The sequence below is a fragment of the Giraffa tippelskirchi genome, chromosome 4 (genome assembly GCF_054371585.1).
Source record: "Giraffa tippelskirchi isolate mGirTip1 chromosome 4, T2T-mGirTip1v1.2.pri, whole genome shotgun sequence".
NCBI classification, from domain to species: domain Eukaryota; kingdom Metazoa; phylum Chordata; class Mammalia; order Artiodactyla; family Giraffidae; genus Giraffa; species Giraffa tippelskirchi.
In genome coordinates, this window is record NC_137278.1 from 147518644 (window position 1) to 147540834 (window position 22191).

Below are 22191 nucleotides of genomic sequence, written 5' to 3' on the forward strand. Positions count from 1 at the left end.
CTTCCCTCTTTTTTTTTTTTGGTTTGGTTAAACATCTCCTGTTCCTTTAGGCACGTTGCAATATCATTTCTAGATCCTTCATTCTGGTGGCCTCTGAAGACTTGCTACACTTAGATAAGGTGCCTCTCTTACATGTATCTCCAGAATTGAGTATACTGGCCCAGATATGATATTTTTAGGTCAGAGGGCAGGGGGACTCTTTCGCTCCTGTCCTGAATTTGTACTTCCATTAAAGGAGTCTAATAGCACACTGACCGCTGGCTCTTACAGACAAACAGGCACGTGACCATTCCTGCCCCTTTGCGTATTAGAATCACTTTTACACTGAGGTTCTCCACATGCTTTTATGAGCGCTAATTCATTAAGCGTCATCACACCTTGGTGAGGACCTGGGAATCACTTCTTCCAGCATGGAATTACAGGCTGCACCTCCCTGGAATGCTAACCACCATGCCCAGCCACGCTGTGGAGGTGGAGGGTTGAGACTATCATATTCAATTGAAACTGCAGGGGGAATTTTCGGGAGGCAGAATGTAATTACTTTAGTTGGACTGCAGCCAGGATTCCGGAGTTAACACAACTGCTCTTAGAAAGTCTGCCATAAGATCTCTGGTGACCACAAATGGTTAGGTCTGTGGTTTTAGGTTTCATCCAAAAGGTAAACAGCTCAGTGTAGCACAGTGCCCCCAACACCACGCGGGGCATCGATTCACACAGACCTGGAGAGGAAAGGCCACCTACTGAATGAGAAACACCATTTCCTGAAGTACCTACTTGTTCCTGGGAGGTCTCTCATCCTTGCACCAAAGCAGCCCAGCCCTTACTCAGCTAGTAAGAACTGACAGGCTCCCAGCACAAAGTGGTATGGCTGCCAGACTAAATTATGTGCTTGTCATTTTTCCCTGTGTTGTCCAAGATTCCAGCAACAAAACAGTAGGGAACTCCCCATACACATTTTTTTGCTCAAAACACATTCGTTTCTCCTCTCAGTAAAGTTCCTGGATCCCACAGTCCAAGTTAAACACAACTGGAATTTCCCTATAAGTCAAAAACAATATTAATTCTGAGCCCACATATTTTTCTTCTTGTAGGGTATGTACACATTTAAACATAGCACATGTTGCAGACAATCTGCAAATGGTAAAAAGCTCTGGAGGAAAAAAACAAAAAGGAAGAAATGCAAGGGAACATATTTTTTAACAAGAGAGCAGAAGAGGTTTGGTGGGGTGTCTGACCCGGCAATGAGAATTTTCCTTTGTGGTCTGCTGAAAGAAGAGCACAGGTTGGCATCATGCCGTGGGCAGACGGTTGGAGGTTTCTACACCACACAAATCTTCAATGAGGGTGACTTCTTGGTGGGAAGCAGAGAGATTCTTGTCCGGTATTAGCATGGCACACAGCTGAACTCATGTGTCCCTGACTCGGGCTCTACAGGAGACATTAAAGTCCCTGTTTATCTGAAGTCTCATGATTAACCATAGTCATCTTTTTCAAATTAAAATGGCAATGTAAAGTTTTGTAAATGTTAGTTCTTCTAATTGACGGTGGCTTGTTTAATTAAAATAAAGTCACTAATATTTTCTCTTGTTTTCTTTTTTATCACTGAAAGTTCATTTTTCACTAACCCAGACAAGGTCTTCATTTTTATGAAGACCCATGCTGACCCCTAAAAAAATCTGAGGTTTTTTTTTTTTTTTAGTTAATGTTTGTGCCCATCTGGTTTGAATTTAGCATTCTTATGAGTCATTTCACTGTGATAGGAACACTCTGCTATAGAAAACTTCTGTTAATATTTTAACATTTTAAATCAAACACCGCATAGAGCATTACCTAAGCCTCCTTGCAATTATAGGAAACCGTGCCTTCTATTTGTTCATGGCTCCTGCCTTCACGTTTATTTTCTTTAAATTGAACATAGTACATGGTAAATAAGTGCATATCCCATATGCGTATTCAAATACTTTACCATCTTGGCCCAATGTCTCCTTTTGCAGCTTAAGAGCCTTTTGGAGGCAGCGTTAGCCTGAGGAAGGATGAATAATTCTATAGGAGGTCGGATGGTCTTACTTCTTAGGGCTGACACTTAACTTATTTAAAAGAGCTCGATTTATTTTCCGATCAACGTTGACTTTATAACTTACATTTTTACTACCCAAATTTCCTGATTTTGAAGCTTGAACTCATTTTCCTTTTACTGCTGGGCAACATTTCTCAAGGTAGTCTTTAAGGCGAAACGAAGGAGGAAAAAAATTCCAGGAATCTCTTTAAGAAAATACACCAGTGTCTCCTCCACCTTCTTAAGCAAATGGATGGTTCCCAGGGAGGCTAGATTTGGTTGTGTACTTAGTCAGTAAATTGAATCTGCACATGGGGTGGACATAATTTAACTTAAAAAAATAAGAAGAGGATTTGAAGTATTATTTGTATATTAAAAGTAAAGTAAGCGTGCTTTAACAAGCCAAGCCATTTTGTCTTTTATTTGTTACATTTAAAATATTTCATCTTAATTTTGGAAGGAAAAAAATATCAGTGGTTTAAATCAAGTGCTTCAATAAGGCTCAGACAATTTTTAAGGTAGGTATAGGTTCCACGCTTCAGCATAGATACAAATGAACCCCTGCTCTGAATGAATAATAGGGTTTTTCTCCCCTGTCCCCCCATTAAATTTTCTTGGGTTTATTTCCTAATCAGCAGGAATAAAGCTTAACAAAACAAAGCTCCTTACCTGGGCTCTGAGCACCAATTCCTTAAGATAACTTTATTCTAATTCTCATTACATTTTAGTTCACTGATGGCGCTTGGAGAGGTTTAAATCAAAGGAGAAAAAATAATAACCATTGACTCACAGAGGTGGGGCCCAGTTTCTTAGTCTTTGTTCAGGCAAAACATGTGTTGGAGGCTATGAAAGCTTTGCAAAATCCAAATCTGGGGCTTTTTGCAGCCACATGCCATACTGCAGATCCCAGACTCTGGGCATGACGAATACAGTTGTACTTCCCGTTAGCCATATTGTTGTGACTGAATAAAAAATATCGTCTTTTCTCACACAATTTAATTAGGAGTACCAGATGTGGTGTTGTATGACTGATGTCAAAATATCTGTATTACACTTTTATGTAAACACTTTAACTTAATCAATCAAACAAATAGCTTTCAGTGTTTTAAAGCATTTCAAAATTGCTTGGTACAAATACATTATTTTTGTGTTATGCTAAATAGATCATGGCCAGCTGCAGCATTATTAAGAGATTAGGGGAATAAAGTTAGATTTTACTATATTATTTTTAAGGGCCAGCCTTTACAATTTCCTCCTCTGGTAAAGACAAAAAGAAGACAGGGTTAGAAAATCCTTTAATTTTGTAGTGCCGAAGAAAGTTCTCCTAGGGAAAAAAAAAAAACCTCTTTCTCCACCTCCATTGAATATCATTATTAAATGTATCTTTGCATCCCCCAATGCTTCCGGGGAAAATTGTTTTTCTCTGGTTCCCTGTACAGTAAACATCCCATTGCCAAGGCAGTGGGCCTTCACTAGCATATTAAGTGTCCTGGAAGTCTGATACTCCTGGGAGGATAGCCTGAGAACTAAACATCCCAAAGCCAAGCCATTAGCTTTCCAAGCACCTTACCTTATCCTGCTCAGTTTGCCCTCTTTAAGTTCAATTCCCCCTATGTCAGGCTTCCCTGGTGGCTCAGACGGTAAAGCATCTGCCTGCAATTTTGGGAGACTCAGGTTCGATCCCTGGGTCAGGAAGATCCTCTGGAGAAGGAAATGGCAACCCACTCCAGTACTCTTGCCTGGAAAATTGCATGGATGGAGGAGCCTGGTGGGCTACAGTCCATGGAGTTGCAAAGAGTCGGATGCAACTGAGCGACTTCACTTTCACTTTCCCCCTGTATCACTAAGGTCAGTTTAACTTTATCAGTAGAAGTTGAGCTACTGCCTAGAGATGTCCCTCTTTGAAGAGCAAAAACTTAGGAGAGATAGGAAACTATTCCATAATGTCTTTTGGAGAAACACAAATGAAGTTTTTGGCCAACCCATTGACACTAGAAACTCAAGGTCTCAACTGTGAAACAAATTGTAGTTACCTGCTCTGAGAGTCATGTGAATCTTTATGGGATGTTCACGGGGAGGGTGGCTGAAATGGCACTCCTTCATTTGAAGGAGAGGCAAAGAAGGAATGGATTTTAGGCTTCGTCAAGGCCATTGTGGCTCAGCAGGTTAGCTGAATGTGTGTTTCTAATGAACCCATTTTTCACTTGGCCCTGCTTCTCCTAGTCGCCCTTTCTCCTCTCCCACGTACCTTGTTTACCTTGTTTAGTTGCTCAGTCATGTCCGGCTCTTTGCTACCCCATGGAATGTCGCTTACCAGGCTTTTCTGTCCATGGGATTCCCAGGCAAGAATACTGGAGTGGATTGCCATTTCCTCCCCAATGTGGAACGGTAACAAAAAGAATCATTCTGGAGAGTGGTTAGGAGAAGCACTGGTTAAATGTAGAAGCTGAGGCACATCCAGCTAATGTTCTAGAATGTTTGGCAACCCCTCACCTTGATAGACCTTTGAGACAGTTCTTCCACACTGTGCCATCCACACTGCGGTTTACAAAAACTAGGTGCTCTGAAGTTGGACAACCTAGCAGCTGGCTCTATGTCTTGTGGAAACTCAGGGGAGGATGAAATGAAAAGGAACCATTACGCAGCAGGCTTTGCCTTTTCCTCCTTTAACAACTACACACAGGGACTTCCCTTGTTGTCCGTGGTTAAGACTCTGAGCTCTCACTGCAGGGGGCCTGGGTTGGATCCCTGGGCAGGGAACTAGAGCCCACACGCTGCAACTAAGGCCACATGTAGTCAAATTAATAAAGAAGAAGAAGAACTATGGACAGAAAGGACATCTTCTGAAGAAAATTTGCTCTATAGCTGGCATCTATTTTTCCTTTCAGGTAACCGTTATTTATTTTGTTCAAGTCAAAACTTTTTTGTTTGGTAAGAACAATGAGATTGCTTTGAAACTCAAAACAGAGCTAAGGCTAAGCTTAAACAGTGCATATCTTGTTCTGAATTCCCCTTTAAAAGCCGGTTGTAAACACTGAGTGATTCTGTGCAGAGAAGTGGGTAAGATGAAATACCCGCCCAGCCTCTAGAAAAAGATTTTAGATTATTGGAAAACTCATGTGTGCTGGGTGGCACTTACCCCGTTTCCATGTTAGATTGGGAGTGTTTTAGTCAGAGGTCTCTATGGGTTCAAAATGAAGAGTGTAGAGTAACCTGAGATTGAGTTTTCTATTAATTTATATGTGACAATTTAGTCACTTTTAGCTCTCTGCTATCCACACCGTTGAGAGGACTCCGGCATCTGAAGGCTCTGATCAGACTTTCCCTTGGGTCCTAGGATCAAGGAGGTTCCCCCTCCCCCAATTCCCCTCCACCCCATCTCTCTCCATCTTCTCCCTCCCATCCATGTTTCCTGTACTTTATCAAGGGCTACTTACTTTACTGATCCTACTTAGGTTGCAGGCATTACCTGGAGAAAACAATAAGTGAGGAAACCGAATGAACTTGCAAAGAAGAGGTGTGGGCTTTGTCCTCTAAATGGATTGGTTTTCTGGACCACACGCTGTGAATGCAATCAGTTGGTGGGTCTGCTTTTTATGCCACTTAAGCTGGGTGACCGGGTTGTTGTGTGCTTTGAAAAGCTACAGGAGTCAGGTTGGCATTCAGATAGTTTTGCTGTGTGAATCCCGAAGTGCAAAAAATCCTGAAGGGATTTATTTTCCCCCTTCTTATTCTTCCTCTTCTTTTTTTTCTCTCTAAGGCATCTCTGTTTGCTTTGGCAGTTGCATAAGTCTAAGTGAGATGTGGGTGGAGGCAGTCAGGGAAGGAAGTGTGTGGGGGAAGAAAATGGAAATGCGGTGGGGCCGGCTGCCACCCTGCTTTGCTTTGCTGGGAGACCTGAATGAGCATCAGATGAAGGTTTTGGAAGAGGCTCTTCGGTAGGACTCTCTCTTTCATTCTGTGTAGTGGGAGATGGGGCAGGCAGCGCCTGAGAAGGGCAATAGGCTCTTCTTGGTAGACTCACAAATACTGCAGGAGTTGCTCCCAGACCAAATAGTTTCAAAGAATTGCCTACACCATGGCGAGTGGTGTGATGGTTTAGGGTTTGAATACTTTTCTTGATCTGTCTTGCAGTATTCCATTTTCTAGTGCTCAATGTATATGGCAGTTTCTAGAAAGATACTCCTCTGTTGCCAACCCATGATGTCTTGATTATTTAATAATTAAAACAAATACCCCTACTATATCCAGCTCCTTCCTGCCTCATGGCGTTTATGCTTGCTGTCATGTGCTATTCCGTGGCTGGGAACATTTTTACCTATTATCTCCCCAATCCCCTTCCCCAGGGAAATTTCCATTCATATTCCATACTTTGTATTCAGATCTCAGCTTAAAACCCCGACAATGAAGTCTTTCTTGATGCTTCCAGGCCTGACATACAATAGCTGCTTCATGAATATTTGTAGCCGTGTTAGCGGTCTTCTTTATTTTGATGTGTCAGGAGCTGTGTCAAACTCAACTCTGGCCATCCAGAGTTTTAAGATTAAAAAGAGGTGGTCCTGACTCTTGCAGATTCATAGTTTGTGAATGATGGGCACTGTGATGCCTGAGAGTACCATTCCTTATCTGCAACCGGTGAAGCTGATAAAATGAGCATCAGTGGGAGTCTCTATGTTATGGCTCCCAGCTTTTCAAATGTTTTGGCAGAGTGCCTTGATGCTCGCCGTGCCTCATCCCCAGCAGCATTGGGTTTACTTCCTCTGTGGGCAGGAGCCATCTGGAGCCCTCTCCTCCAGACCCCCAGTGCGTTTGAATGGTGGTGCTGTTGGTGTGCTGGCCATTTGCTGTCATGCTCAGATTATGTGGAGTTTGGGTGCTGCTGGATACATACATGGTGGAGGTTTAGAGAAAATTGTTCACAATCTGTGAAGCATGTGAATTATATTCCTGTGACATTTAAAAAATTCTTGGCAGAGGGAGAAGTGTTGAGTGAAAGGTAATAATCCACTGTTACCTTCCCCTTCATTTGGCTGCTGTGAGAGCTGCTGGAAAGGCCTTTGAGAAGTCTGTTGAATTGGATTCGTCATTGTGCTTCCCGTTCATTAGATAACTTCCTCATTCTTCTGTACCATTTTCCACTGGCTGTGTGTGATTAAAAAATGCTTGTTCCACAAGCATGCAATTGATGTTTGCTCCCCCAAGAGATTCACTTCTTAACACAATGGGTTCTAAGTGAAACTGAGAACAGGTTTTGACCATTACTTTTATAGGTGAAAATGTTTCACAAGTGACTGCCGTTTCGTTAAAAACTCAATCTCCGTCTTGTGGGAGACTGGTTTTTGTTTATGGCAAAGTTTAGATGATAATATAGTCGTCTCCCCTCATATTTCCTGGAGACTTTCACCCAGACATAAGAGAAAAGAAACACCCAACTGTAGCATAACTCAGAACCATGAAAGCACTTGCATATGACATCTAATTTTTCAAAAACAATGCTGACAATACTATTTGGCAATTTTTCTTTCTCCCTTCTTGACTTCTCTCTTATAGAGTAGTTTCACACTGACTGTATTTGGGAATACAGTTAATACTTGCAATTTAGTGTGTTCTAGGCGTTGCTCTAAGAACTTTCCGTGGAATAACTTTATTGACACCTTACAATAGTATTATGATCGAGTAATATTATTATCCTTATCTACAGACAGGGAATCAGAGGCAGAAAGAATTGAAATAAATCACCCAAGGTCATGAGAGAGTAAATAGGGGAGCTGGGATCAGAGCCCAAGTATCTGGCTCCACAGTGATGCCAACCCTGAACTACTGTGTTCCACTGCCATTCAAGTACTAGTCTGTGCAAACCGAACCACACAGAGGGCCTACCTAGCTCAAAGGACTGTGCAAGTTATTGGAGACCCTTGCAAGGCAACCGTGGTCTCTGGGTTTCAGTGCTGGAGAATGGTCTGCCCATGTACTGTTCGCTAGAGGACATTCATTGCTTTGATGCTTAAAATAATTACTTTCAAAGATCAGTTCAATCTTTATGAAAAAAAATTGCTTCCAGGATAAAATAATAGGAAAGCTTTCTTTTCAGTGATGGCTCCACTGAAGAAAATCATCCTTGGTTGTATTTAAAACATATAATCTCTTTTTTTGGCTTTCGAACATGGACCCTATAAATGAAACCAGACAGATGTGTGCATCTTTCTCCTTTCTCTGATTGGTATTATTTTAAAGTATTAGATGTCTTAAATCTTGTTTTTCAATATTAAATATTGCCTCTAAGAGGAAACATGAGAATAGAAATGATTTCCATGATGAGTCCACTCAGACTGAGGGTAGGATTAGCCAATTCTGTCGTTTGTCTTTTGTGTCTGTTTGCCTTCTCTTATTTGTTTGTTCGAATGAATTCAATTTCTTATACTCCTGTCTGGTCCAGTGGGATGATGTTTTAGACATACACTGAGTTTACTGACTGCAACATCTGTTTTCAGAAATCTCAGCACTTCTCACCTTTAGTTGGAAGCTGCTAAGTTCTACCCCAAGAACGAGGTACACTTTGAGCAGTTAGGGTGAAGAGTTTACCAGGCCCTCTTCAATGTTCATATCTTTTATGCCTTCCTGAACAGTGCTCTGGGGAGAGAGCAATGTGGTCTCGGCTATTAAAGATAGAGGGCCAGGAACATCTGGTCACAATAAATATAGGCTCCTTCTTTCAGCCTTCTCTGTGGTCTTAAAATGAATCTACAAATTTTAAAATTTGTCATTTCCACGATTATGATAATCCCAGGTAATGAGACATTTTCACAAGTTCCACATTGTAAATCTGATGCTTCCCTATTTAAAAGGCCATATTGAAAGGAGACTGAATTTTGTTTAATTATGGAGTTTCCTAGATTCAACTCATACCCACACCAGAAAAATTAAGAATATTTATAAGATATCTAATTATAAAATCATTAAAGCAAATGAATTCATTGAATGTTATTTGAAGGAATTGTCCACCACACTGGAAGCAGTTAAGCAAATTCCCCCCATGTAGAAACAAATTTGGTCAAAGCCTAAATACACCAGGTGGCGCTAGTGGTAAAGAACCCACTTACCCATGCAGGAGACTCAAGAGACAAGGGTTCGATCCCCGGCTTGGAAAGATCCCCTGGAGCAGGGCATGGTAACCCACTCCAGTATTCTTGCCTGGAGAATCCCACGGGCAGAGGAGCCTGGCAAGCTCCAATCCATAGAGTTGCAAAGAGTTGGACATGACTGAAGCGACTTAGCATGCATACAAATATCCATGGGCTTCAGCAAATCTAAAATCGTCTTTCCAAATAATAACATTTATTGGTATGTTTCTAATTACAGAAGTCATTCATGCTTATTTTAGAAAACATGAGGGGAACAAGAAGAAAGCAAAACCATCTTCGATCTTCCTCATGCCTGAAATCTTGACATCCAAGAAAAAGGCCAATTGTGTATTCTGTGGAGGGTCCTTTTTCAAAGTGACTACATTTTGAACTGAATATGTTTTTGAATCTAAAATACAAATGAGCATATCTGATAATAGCACCAGTAACAATGGCTCTCCATGCTACTTTCTGATGGTGGGACAGCCCAGTTTAAGATACACTTTCCTTATTCTTTTTCTAAGTTACTTTTTCCAATTATGAAAATAATACCTTGATTCTGGAAAATTGAGATAACACACACACACACAAAAGCACTCTGAATGATCCTTGCTTCTCCTGAGGACAAGTACTGGTGTCGGTATATCTCCATCGAGCCCCACATCTTTTGTTTTTCACATCAGCAGGTGCTTTATTAGAAATGAATTGGCTCAGATCCTGTTAGAAAGGCAGGCAAATTTGACAGTGTTAGACAACCTAGGCCAGGCTTGGGTAGACTAGAACTGTATGAGGGAAGACTTTCCAACAACTGTGCTCTCTGGGCAGGAATTTGTGGGTGGAGTGTGGAGGAAGGGAAATAAAAATGATCTGATCCATACAAGCAAATTCAAATGTTTTGGGGGTCGAAGGATCTGTGCTCCAGGGCTTCTTTGGTAGAGAAAAGTGGTACCTTGTCCTTATTCCAACTCGTACTCTGCCACGATGGGTTTTTCATTCCCCTCTCAACTTGTGAAAATAACCAAATCTGCCTAATAGAACTGGGCACATGGTAGGTTCTATATAAATGCTTATTGAATACAACTAAAGAAAACCAAATTTCTAATCTGGACCTCTATCTGACTTAAGAATATCAAATTGTTTTCATGAAAGAACTGTAACTGAACTTAGTTAAGGGAATATACGTATCTTTTAAGCCAATGTGGACATGGTTTAATATACACTGGATGAGGTGATGATGATGGTGACAGTGGAAAAGGAGGAAAAATGAAGACTAGGAAGAATTATCCATTTAACAAAGCACTGTGCTTATCTCAATGTATGTGTATGTATATATATATATATGTACATACATATATACGTCTCTAAGTGTATATGTAAAAATGAAATTTTTTACAAAACTGTCTCAAGCTATGGTGCCGATAGACTTATTTTTAGAAAAAAGAAGAGGAACTGAAGATGCCAAAAAATAGACTGTCAGATGCCAAGAAATATGCTCAAGAATAAAAAAAAAACTTAATGAGAAAAATGTTACATTTATACATTAGCAGGAATCTTATTTTTGCTTCCATGAATTTTAAAAGTTGTATTGATTTGACTCAACAAATTGCATTAGCATCCCATTTCTGCTTAGAACTTTTAATGATATGCAAATTATCTATCTGAAATGAAAGCCAGAAACCCACATAGTTGGAGATTTTCTTTTTATTCCTTGGAAAATTCCTTTAATGTTTGGAGAGTGTCAACTGTGGATACTGTCTACTCAGCGTAGAAAATAGAATCAGTGAAAGTTCCTCTGCTTCAACAGATGCTCTTTATAATCTCTGGGGTCTTGAGACTCAGAGGGGCTGTGTTTCTGAAAGGGTGGCCCAGAGACCACCTATGTCAGAATTGCCTGGACACTGATTAACATGCAGATTCCTGGGCCCTGCCCAGATCCACTGAAAGAGAATATTTAGGTATGGCACCCCAAAAATCCAGTGACGTGTATGCATACCAGAATTTGAAAACTCAGTATAAGAGGTATTTGTTTAAAGATTTAGCAAGTCCAGATAGGAAAGGATGGAATGAAATACACTGGTTCTTTTACCAATAGGGGTCACTCACTCTTTAGTCTTGAATTTGATTCAAACAGGCTAAGAGATAACATAAGCCACATGCAGAGGGTGAGCTGATACCCAACAGAGGGGGAAGTCAGGAGGTCTCTTCTTCAATGGATAGATCCATTTTTCAGGCATTGTAATAATAAGAATGATGAATGCCATCTTTTGATTACTTTTTTGCATTCAGGACTATCCACATGCAACTGTAGAGGTTCTCAATTGATCCTCTCAATAACTCAGAGTGGGACTTCCCTGGCGGTCCAGTGGTTAAGACTCCGAGCTTCTAACGCAGGGGGCGCAGACTCCATCCCTGGTCAGACAGCTAAGATCCCACTTGCCTCGGAGTGCAGCCAAAAAGTGAAAAACAAAACACTCAGTGTGATAGGCACATTTTCGTTTTATTGATCAGGCCCCTGAGGTTTAGAGAGATTAAATAACTTGGACTGGGTCTTTCTTCAAGTAAGCTGAGATGGTATCTCTGATTTCAGAATCTGGGACCTCAGCTCCTAAACTACCACAGTGCCTTCACAGCTTTTATAAACCTCAGTTCTGAGAGTGCGTCATAAGAAAAGGGGCTTCCCAGGAGGTTGAGTGGTGAAGAATCTGACGGCCAATACAGGTGACACCAGTTCGATTCCTGGGTTGGGAAGATCCCCTGGAGAAGGGAATGGCAACCCACTCCAGTATTCTTGCCTGAAGAATCCCATGGACAGAGAAACCTGGCAGGCTACAGTCCAGGGGGTCACAAAGAATCGGACATGACTGAGTAACTGAACACACACGCGTGCATAAAGAAAGAGCTTTAACTGAAGTGTCTCCCTCCTCTTCCATGCCTTCCTTGGATCCAGCTTGAGCAATTAGTATCATACATCCCACGGTGGGACCCAGGAACCCTGTTAAAACCACAAGCAGAGGGAACTCAGCGCTGGCTACTGTCCTTCCCTATTGCTTTCCAGCTTCAGGGATTTGCTATTCTTTCAAATCATGATAAAGAGAAAGACCTAAGTGCCACTGTGGGTGAAGGTACATTGCTCAGTTTAAAACACTCTGTAAGGGTGCCCAGAATGTCCTGTTTCTTGATCTGAGTACTTGCTACGTGGATAAATCCATTGTGTGAAAACTCAGAAAGTGTACACTCATGAAATATGCACTTTTCTGTATGTAGATTATCCATATTTAACAAAATAAAGCTGCTGTCTTTAATACTGATTTATGTAGCTTAGCTACTCGCCTCCTCTCTGCCATCATCCTGTGGTTCCTCCTCCCTCTTTCATTTCCAAGTCAGCAAACAGTTCTTTGATGAGAAAATGGTAAGGTAATTATTCCAACAACTGCATATAGAATTGTTTGTTAGACCAAAGACTCAGAGTAGGGGTTCACCCTGGTGAGGGAAATGGTCTGTTTCCCTGCTGAATCCTTTTCATGCCTTGGTTTCAGTAATTTCAATGTTTAGCACATTTTTCTATTGTGTTAACACATTGTGTGCTGAATACACAGACCCAAAGCATCTTGAATGTGCTTTAAAATTTTTGCTGAAGTAACCTCACAGGACCCCCACATTCTTTAGTTCTGCCTGTATTGAGAATCAGCAGTTACTTTTAAGTTTTAATAAGTTTCACATGTCTTGTAGTGAAACTGTGTTTGGTTAATTCCAACCTTTAATTAGTAGCCTCTGGATTGGTGTATACCAGACACGGGGATGTTATTAGTGTGAACTGAAAGCTACGTGTGTTACTCCATAGCAGATCAAAACAAACCTTGTGTGCTCTGACACAAGCATTAAACCCCACTGAGACCTGACCAGGATATGGTTTTCAGTTGTAAAAGAAAATTGTAATTCACAAGTCCTTGCCAGATGTTGTACCCCAATACCTCAAGTTCATTACATCTACCCAGAGTAGGTGGTCATACAAGGTTCAGCCAGAGGGACTTGATTTGGTAGTTTAACCATCTAAAAAGTGGATTTATTCAAAAGACTTCAAATGTTCATATTGGTGCATCTTGGGGGAGGTTTTTTTTTTTGAGCTTTTTAATTTTTTAAAAAACGTTTAGAATGTACATTCTTAGTGATGTAAATCATACTTTAAAATTTAGGAGACAGCTTCAAAATCTTCATATATATTACAAGAGAAATTCTATCATTTGACAATGTGAAGTCAAGAGGAAAATTTTCATCTACAAAATGTACAAGGAGGCTAAGATAAAACAGTGAGAACTGAACAGCTCTTTTAAGGAGTAAACAAGTGAGTTCTAAAATTTTCTATCTCAAACTCAGGCAACACCATGGATGTCACCAAGTACAAAGTTACTCAAGCCAAAACAACAATGACAAAAGATCTTTACCAAGTTGATTGAGAAAAAAGAGTCAATAAGTATTTTTAACAACTAGCTTGATTGGCAGTGGCCTCTGAAGTGTTGAAAGGTATTAGATCAAGTTCAAACACTAATACACTTGGTGTGTTCACAAGTGACCACATGCTTATGCCAGAATAGAAAGACTCTGCCCATCTCAGAGCTGAACACAGAACACTGAACTCCTAAACTTCCAGGCAATTTGCACACCCTTCCCTCATCAGTGTTTTATATGATTTTAGCAAAATACACATTTTGTAACTTATATTTCTCATATCCTTTGTTAGACTGTTAGATTTGCCAGTGTTTTCTTTGGTTAGACAATGGATCTTATTCTGATACTTGTTTCAATAGAACTTCAATATAAGCTCACAGTAATATATAATGCAGGTGGTAGGGCATAGTAGTAGCTTTCATCTTACAAGCAAATCATATTTTATCTGGCTGTAACTATAAAATTTTATTCTTGAGGGAATGTTGTAGCAAGATTTTTTTTTCAATGAGATTTTACTGTAGTAAAGGTCACTCAAATTCCAATGATTTAAATTATAAATTATTGTATTATTTTTTTCCCTATAAAAAGGTAACTACAGAAAGCAACCTCACAGTATTCTGGTTATATATATAATTTGACACTAGGCTCCCTATTGACTAATTTGAAAGATACCATTGTTTCTTTGCTTTTAGAAGCCCCTGATTGCCCATCACTGAGGAAAGAGCAACACTTTAAGATGTGGTAGAAGAAAGTTCTTTTAAGGAAACTCCCCTCTCTCTTTTCACACATGTTGAACTGTGAGGAACCAAATAATCACATTTTTGAGAAAGAGTGTTTTCTTTCATCAACACCAGAAGCCAAAGATTTCTTTCTTTCTTTGTTTTTAAGCTGGCTTTTAGGATCTCCAGTGCTAATTTGTGTGTGTGAACTAAGCAATAAAACCACACAGGCAAACCTGAACTAGGCTCTGAGGTTGGCGAATAAATTTGAACCTTCTTTGGAATTTTTCCTTTTGACTTGTTTTGCTCTCCGGATACAAACCACAGAAGCAGAATTTGTTGCTCTTCATGCTGTGTATAAATTGTTGTTGGCACCAACTTTTTGAATGATATTATCCTCTAAGTATCCTTTGGAGGACTAAATTTTTACTCTTTCTTCTCCATTTTAAGTGTAAAAATTTCAACTTCAAGAACTAACGAGATCCAGAGGTCTCCTGGCTCATTACCTGTTTGGAGTTTTCATTAGCAATTCATTTCAGAAGAAATCTCCCCCCTCCACACACACACTTTCTGATTAAAACAGGTAGATAGAGTTCCTCCTTTTTTGCTGGTGTTGTTCTTTGCCTGCAATGAAGAAGATTTAAAATCATTATCTATAATTTAAAGAAGTTTCTAGTCTTCAAAAGGTTATTAGGTAAACAAACTAAGAAAAATCCATTGTACAATCAGTGAAATCTTAACTTTTCATTAGAATTGATAAATATTTGATCCTTTTGGCCTTTATTATTAGGCTTGTTAAAAGTTTCAACTTACTAAGTTTCTGTAGAAAAAAAATTGATGTGTTTTAATTCAAATGATCATTTTAGCAGCACAATGAGATATAAGGTGGCACTAGTAGTAAAGAATCCGCCTGCCAATGCAGGAGACATTGGAGACATGGGTTTGGATTCCTGGGTCAAGAAGATTCCCCTGGAGTAGGAAATGGCACCTCACTCCAGTATTCTTGCCTGAAAAATTCCATGGGCAAAGGAGTCTGGCGGGCTACAGTCCACGGGGCTGCAAAGGGTCGGATACAACTTAGCGACACACACACAACAGTTTCAATTGCTACTAAGCTTTTGTAAAAAAATAAAAATTGATGAGTTTTAATCCAAGTGATCATTTTAGCAGTGCAAAGAGATATAGTAATACCTCATCTGTTGAGTGTATGTGCACACATGTTTGTGTAGAGCAAAATTTCCATCACTTCTCTCTCTACCTATTATAGCAGAGCATAATAGGATTTAAAACCAAAAGAAAGACCTGCTTTTCAGTCTTCATTCTTCCTTTTAGTGGTTAAATGACTTTAGGCAAGTCCCTTAATTCTTTGAGCCTCAGTGTATTCAGCTCTTAAAAAGAGTAATTAATAACACCTACCTCAAATATTGTTGTTAGATTACAAATTCTAACATATGTAAAAACAAACTGTAAGCTGATATGTTACCATATTACCAAACAGGGATGAGTATCTGCTATAAGTAGCTCTCCAGTTAGCATGTTTATTACCTGAGGCAATGGGGAGATGGTGGTTAAAAACCAGTGTTTGAATTTAGACATTCCCGGTTTCAAAACTTGGCTTTGTGTGTTGTCAGCTCTAATAAACGTTGACAAATTTTTTGATCTCTCCCTCAGATTTCTCACCTATAAAAGGGGTGATAATAATCTTACCCCAAAGGGTTACCAAGAGGATTAAATGAGATATTTCCATTGAACACTTAGTATAGCGCCTGGCACTTAGTAGTCGCTCAGTACATGTGCTGTGTTTCTCCAAGCAGGAATATTGGAATGGGTTACCATGCCCTTCCTCCAGGGAATCTTTCCAACCCAGGGATTGAACCCAGGTCTCCCACACTGCAGGTGGATCTTTACTGTCTGAGCCACCAGAGAAGCCCAAGAATATTGGAGTGGGTAGCCTATCCCTTCTCCAGGGGAACTTCCCGAACCAGGAATCAAACTGGGGTCTCCTGCGTTGCAGGTGGATTCTTTACCAGCTGAGCTACCAGGAAAGCTCAGTACATAGTAATATAATATTATGATTTTGTCCTTGCCCATGGTAGTCACTGTAAGTTCTGCTTGAATAATTAAAACCATTACCTTTTTAAAAAGTGACTTGTCAGGCATGTATAGCTGACAGTGTCTGTATAAATGAAACAACTCAGCAAACATTTTCTGAGTGAATATATATAACCTTAGCTAATATGGAATTTTTAAGATGTACTTTGAATTATCTAGCAAATGCCTAGCCTTTTAAAAATATTTTTTAAGACAGGTATCAATCAAGGCATAGCTACATAAGTTTCCAATGATTATTTCACCACAAAACTTCAAACAAAGATACTTATGACTCTTATTTGTTTAAGGGTTTTAGCCTAAGATAGGTCTTTAGTCACAACATAATTATCTTTAGACAATGCTCTCCCTTGCTAATAAACTCAAAACCCTATGCTTGCTATAGGGACTTGTCCTAGTGCTCAAGAAATTCAGCAGGATTATAGTTGTCCAACAATTTTGAAGACTAGCTAAAAGTATTGTTCACCCAAAAGAACATTTTGACAGTTATATTATTTTTTCATAAAAATAAAACAAATATCCTGATTTTCTGTGAAATAAATCAAACCAAAACCAGAAAGTCCATAGATTATTTTCTAATTTTATTGCAGTGCTCCATGGGAACTTTATCACCCTAAGAAGTAACAGAAGCTGATGGCATATAGTGTTATACAAGTATTTATAAAATAAGTCTTCAGTACTAGGAGGAGACAAAATGGAAGGTTTGGCCAGTTTTTTTGGATTGATTTCTTATTTTATTGCATTGTCGTCCATGAAAATTATTTGTATAATATGATTGTCTCAGAATTTGCTGAGGGACTTCCTGGTGGTCCAGTGGTGGACTCTGCAGTCCCAATGCAGGGGGCCTGGGTTCAGTTCCTGCTCAGGGAACTAGATCTCACATGCCACAGCTAAGAGTATACAAGCCGCAGCTAAAGATCCTGTGTGCCACAACGGAGACCCAGCATGGCCAACATAAGTAAATAAATACACATATATTTAAAAGTAAATGACTTTATTTTTTAAAAAAAGTATTTGTTGAGGCATTCTTTCAGGTCAAAATACTGAACATTCTTTGTATGAAGGTTAGAGTTTTATGTTAGATTTGTTTCTTGTCATAACATTTTTAGTCTTATTAACACATTAATTATTAGTCCTAAAGGAATGTGTTAGTGTCTTCTACTATGATTGGCAGAGTACATCATGAGAAACACTGGGCTGAAAGAAGCACAAGCTGGAATCAAGATTGCCGGGAGAAATATCCATAACCTCAGATATGCAGATGACACCACCCTTATGGCAGAAAGTGAAGAAGAACTAAAGAGCCTCTTGATGAAAGTGAAAGAGGAGAGTGAAAAAGTTGTCTTAAAGCTCAGTGTTCAGAAAACTAAGATCATGGCATCTGGTCCCATCACTTCATGGGAAATAGATGGGGAAACAGTGGAAACAGTGGCTGACTTTTTACTTTTGGGCTCCAAAATCACTGCTGATGGTGATTGCAGCCATGAAATTAAAAGACGCTTACTCCTTGGAAGGAAGGTTATGGCCAACCTAGATAGCATATTTAAAAGCAGAGACATTAGTTTGCCAACAAAGGTCCGTCTAGTCAAGGCTATGGTTTTTCCAGTGGTCATGTATGGATGTGAGAGTTGGACGGTGAAGAAAGCTGAGCACTGAAGAATTGATGCTTTTGAACTGTGGTGTTAGAGAAGACTCTTGAGAGTCCCTCGGACTGCAAGGAGATCCAACCAGTCCATCCTAAAGGAGATCAGTCCTGGGTGTTCATTGGAAGGACTGATGAAGCTGAAACTCCAATACTTTGGCCACCTCATGCGAAGAGTTGACTCATTGGAAAAGACCCTGATGCTGGGAAGTATTGGGGGCAGGAGGAGAAGGGGACGACAGAGGATGAGATGGTTGGAGGACATCACTGACTCAATGGACATGGGTTTGGGTAAACTCCGGGAGTTGGTGATGGACAGGGAGGCCTGGCGTGCTGCAATTCATGGGGTCGCAAAGAGTTGGACACGACTGAGCGACTGAACTGAACTATGATTGGATGTTTCTTAGTTTCTCCCTATAGCTTTATTGGTTTTTACATAATACATTTTGAAGCTATGCGGTTAGGATCTTATAAATTCACTAATGGAGAAAAAAAAAGTAACAGTAGCTGAAAGAGTGGAATCACACAACCCATTGTGGGCATAAATGCAAGCAAACAGTGAAAATAGCCAAACGGTAGACAACAGAGGAAGTTATTGAAAATATGGCTTATACCCACTAAGCAACCAGGCTTTGGGATTTAAACTATCAATGGTTGTGTGAGGAAGCTCTTTGCTGTGAGACTGACAAAAATGGGGATCCAACTTACTGCTGTTTATCTGGCCTTCCCACTGGTGTTGCTCAGGTCTTCCATCACTGGTGTTGCTCAGGCCTGAGAATTTAGAAGCAGACACTAATATTATTTGACAGGGAAAGAAGGGGAGACAGGAGAGCAGTTAGGGGTGTCTGTGAGACTGCGAGGAGTGAAGTTTGGCGGGGAGGAGGAGATGTTGGCAGCAGATGTCGTTAGCTGAAGCAGTCTGGTGTCTGACAGCTCACTGTGTAAAGCCCCTACAGATGCTGCCCCACTTCTCAACCTTCTCAGGAGGTTTTCTCTTAACAGTAGACCCCAAGGACACTCCCAAATCATACCATTTCGCCTTTGCGTATGCTTCTCCTTTTGCCTGGAGAAGTCCTCATCCTCCTCTAGAGGACTTGCTGCTCACACATCACTTCCTCCATAAAGCCTCCCTCCCCCCAGCATACCCCAATGCACCCCATGTGGTAGTGTGGCTGATCTCCAGGCGCTGGTTGTATATTGTGTGTTGTCAACCAACGTCCACCTCACTATAGCTGCGATCAGCAGTTTACCCACCTCTGTCCCACTGTACTCTCAAGTCTATCTCGTGTTGGATTCCTTTACGTTCAATGCACAGCATAGTGCCTGGCACATTGAAAGCCCCAGGATAACCTAAAATAATGGAATACAAAAGTAAACAAAGCCATTTGTATTTGCATTTTAATATCATCGCTTTATAGGAGAGCTCAAGTACAATGAATAACCCTGTAGGAAATTCTAAAGCTAAACGTTGATTGGAAGATTAAAAAACTAATTTTCAAATATGAAAGAATGACATAGAGGGTCATTATTAGGCGCTTCTTGAAAAAGTTTTCTTGGGATTCAAAAAGTTAAAGAAATGTGGGGTTCAGAAAAATTAAAAATAATGGGTATTTAAACTTCAGGTTTTACCAGAGCCTACTTTATTGTGTTTTGTTTCCTTACCTAAATTTTAAATTCCTTAGGGAATATTTTTATTTCTATTTCCCAACAAGTAGGCACTTTGCTTGACATGTAGTTAATGCTCACACACACACACACACACACACACCACACACACACACTCTTCACCACCACACACAAATACCCCACATCTTAAAAACTGATGTGGAAGTCTGGCAATATTTTGGGTTAAGAAACACAGAAGAAGGTATCTTCTTTTAATTGAATTAACAAATACGTAGTTAATTCATGAATAAGAGAGTAAGTGTCTTAGTTTGCTAATGACTGAAGATACCCCCAAATTCCCAGCTGTATTTGGCAGCTCAGTGACTTCAATTAAAGAAACACCTTCAAGGATGCTTTCCCAACATGGAGCTTATGTTTATTTGTTTTTTCTATTTGTGAAATCCTATAGCTGCTACTGTAACCCAAAAGCTGGTGTGATGTGAATGTGCCTCTAGTTTGAAGAAACAATTTCAGCTGTGAGGACTTCTCCAGACAACCTGTTTTCTCTATTTGTGTGAGGACGAGAAAGAGAGAGAGAGAGCGAATACAAGAATATCTCCTGGACAGGACTGACTTCCTCTGAGGCCCCAGAGAAGCCATTTGAACACTCTTCCTTAGTTCCTCCAGCTGTAAAATGGAACTAATAATGACTAATAATGTATTTCACAAGGTAACTGTGAGGATTAAGTAGTCAGTGTTTCAAGGTGGTAGACCCAAGTATTGAAATATTTCTACAGTGTGAAACTAACTCTGTTGGACCTACTTTTTTTTTTCCTGGCTGAGCATTAGTGTTTTATATTAGATTGAATTTTCAAATCCCCTAAGTTTATTTAAATCCTCAATTCAAGTGACTTGCAAGCAGGGTGATTTATTTCTAGGTTAAGAATTCCATTTTGTGGCAAAGTCATTTCTAGAAACAATAGCACTTAAGCATTCAGACAGACAATGTGAATTCCTATCCCAGCTCCATTGCCATGTGGGCAGATCCCCACAGGTTTTTGCTCCTCTACTTCCTTTCAGGTCCTGAAGCAGAGTTTCTGTGCCTGACTACAGGAGAAGTAAAGACGTAAGAAGTAAAGACGTAACATATGGTAAACTGCTTTAAGCTCTGTGGTAAGGATGCCAGAGAATATTATTCTACAGATGTGAAAACTGAGTCCCAAACAGACTTGCCTTAAATCAAGTGACAAGTGAGCATCAGGAACTAACTCGATGCCAATTACCTTGGCCTTATTGCTTCCTAAGGAATCAAGTTCCTACAGGAGTAGAGTTTTCTCTTGCAGGGACTGCCCTTCCCACTTTGATGAAAGTAGACTTTCTTTCACCTGTTGAGCTCACCTTTGCCTCATTCTAAAAATGGAGCTGTCTCTCTTTACCTGCAGGACAGAAGAGGAGGCTGCTAGAACTTCTTGCCAAGGAAAAGAACCTGGTTACGCTGTCCAACTGAAGACTTATTTTTGGCTGCCGAGGACCCCGTTATATGGCTTGTAGAAATTAAATAAAGTCTTGAGAGAAGGCCAGAAAGGCAAGGAAATACTGTTAAATCTCGAGACCAGTATGATGTAGAATAAGGAAAGGGAAAATATAGGGTGTAAATTGAGTTGTAATTCCAACCAAGTCAATACAGTCAGTTGTGATGTCCAAACAACAGACGCATAAAGGCTTAAAGACCCCAAATATTACAGACTCTGGCTGCTACCCAAACACCCTTGCAGCTGAAATAAAAGAGTCTTGTATTCTTGCAGAGACGAAACCCTAAAGACACAGCAGCAGATCCTGTCGACTAAAAGGGTTTGCAATGGATATATTGCTAGTAATCTTAAACCTGCTCAGGAGAGAATGAGCAGGTTTGGAAGCAAGCAGGGTTTGTAGAAGGATGGGTTTTGTGTAATACCCCGCATGTTCATTGTACCCAGTGACCTCATTATTATGCCTGTGAGTACTGGTTAACGCAGCACAATAGTATATAAACACAGGACTCCCTGGATGGAGAGTTTCTTTTCTAGAAACTCACATGATTTCTTCAAGTCCTCTCTGTTGGTCCCACCTTCTTGGCTCTGGGCTAAAAGGAGAAGAAAAGAAAAGCAAAAAATAAAAATTGGCATTTTTGATTGCTTATTATCCCCCGGGCCTGTGGTTGTGCTGTGTGCTTAGTCACTCAGTTGTGTCCAACTCTTTGCAACGCCATGGATTGTTGCTCACCAGGCTCCTCTGTCCATGGGGATTCTCCAGGCAAGAATATTGGAGTGGGTTGCCATGCTCTCCTTCAGGAGATCTTCCCAACCCAGGGATCGAACCCAGGTCTCCTGCACTGCAGGCGGATTCTTTACCATCTAAGCCACCAGGGGCTTCAGGCCTGTGATTAGTATAAACAATATCTCATTTAACTAACACCATCCATGTAGAAGTTTATGGTCTACATTTTTTAAAACA

The 22191-nt window shown here is 40.2% G+C and overlaps 1 long non-coding RNA gene across 1 annotated transcript in view; it reads left to right on the top strand.

Annotated features, from left to right (window-relative positions):
- The window catches only part of LOC145545425 (uncharacterized), a 47359-nt gene that overhangs the window by 18920 nt on the left and 6248 nt on the right, over positions 1–22191 (top strand). Inside the window, exon 2 of the long non-coding RNA XR_014082070.1 lies at positions 21141–21283. This is a non-coding gene — a long non-coding RNA (uncharacterized LOC145545425). The remainder of the gene's footprint in view (positions 1–21140; positions 21284–22191) is intronic.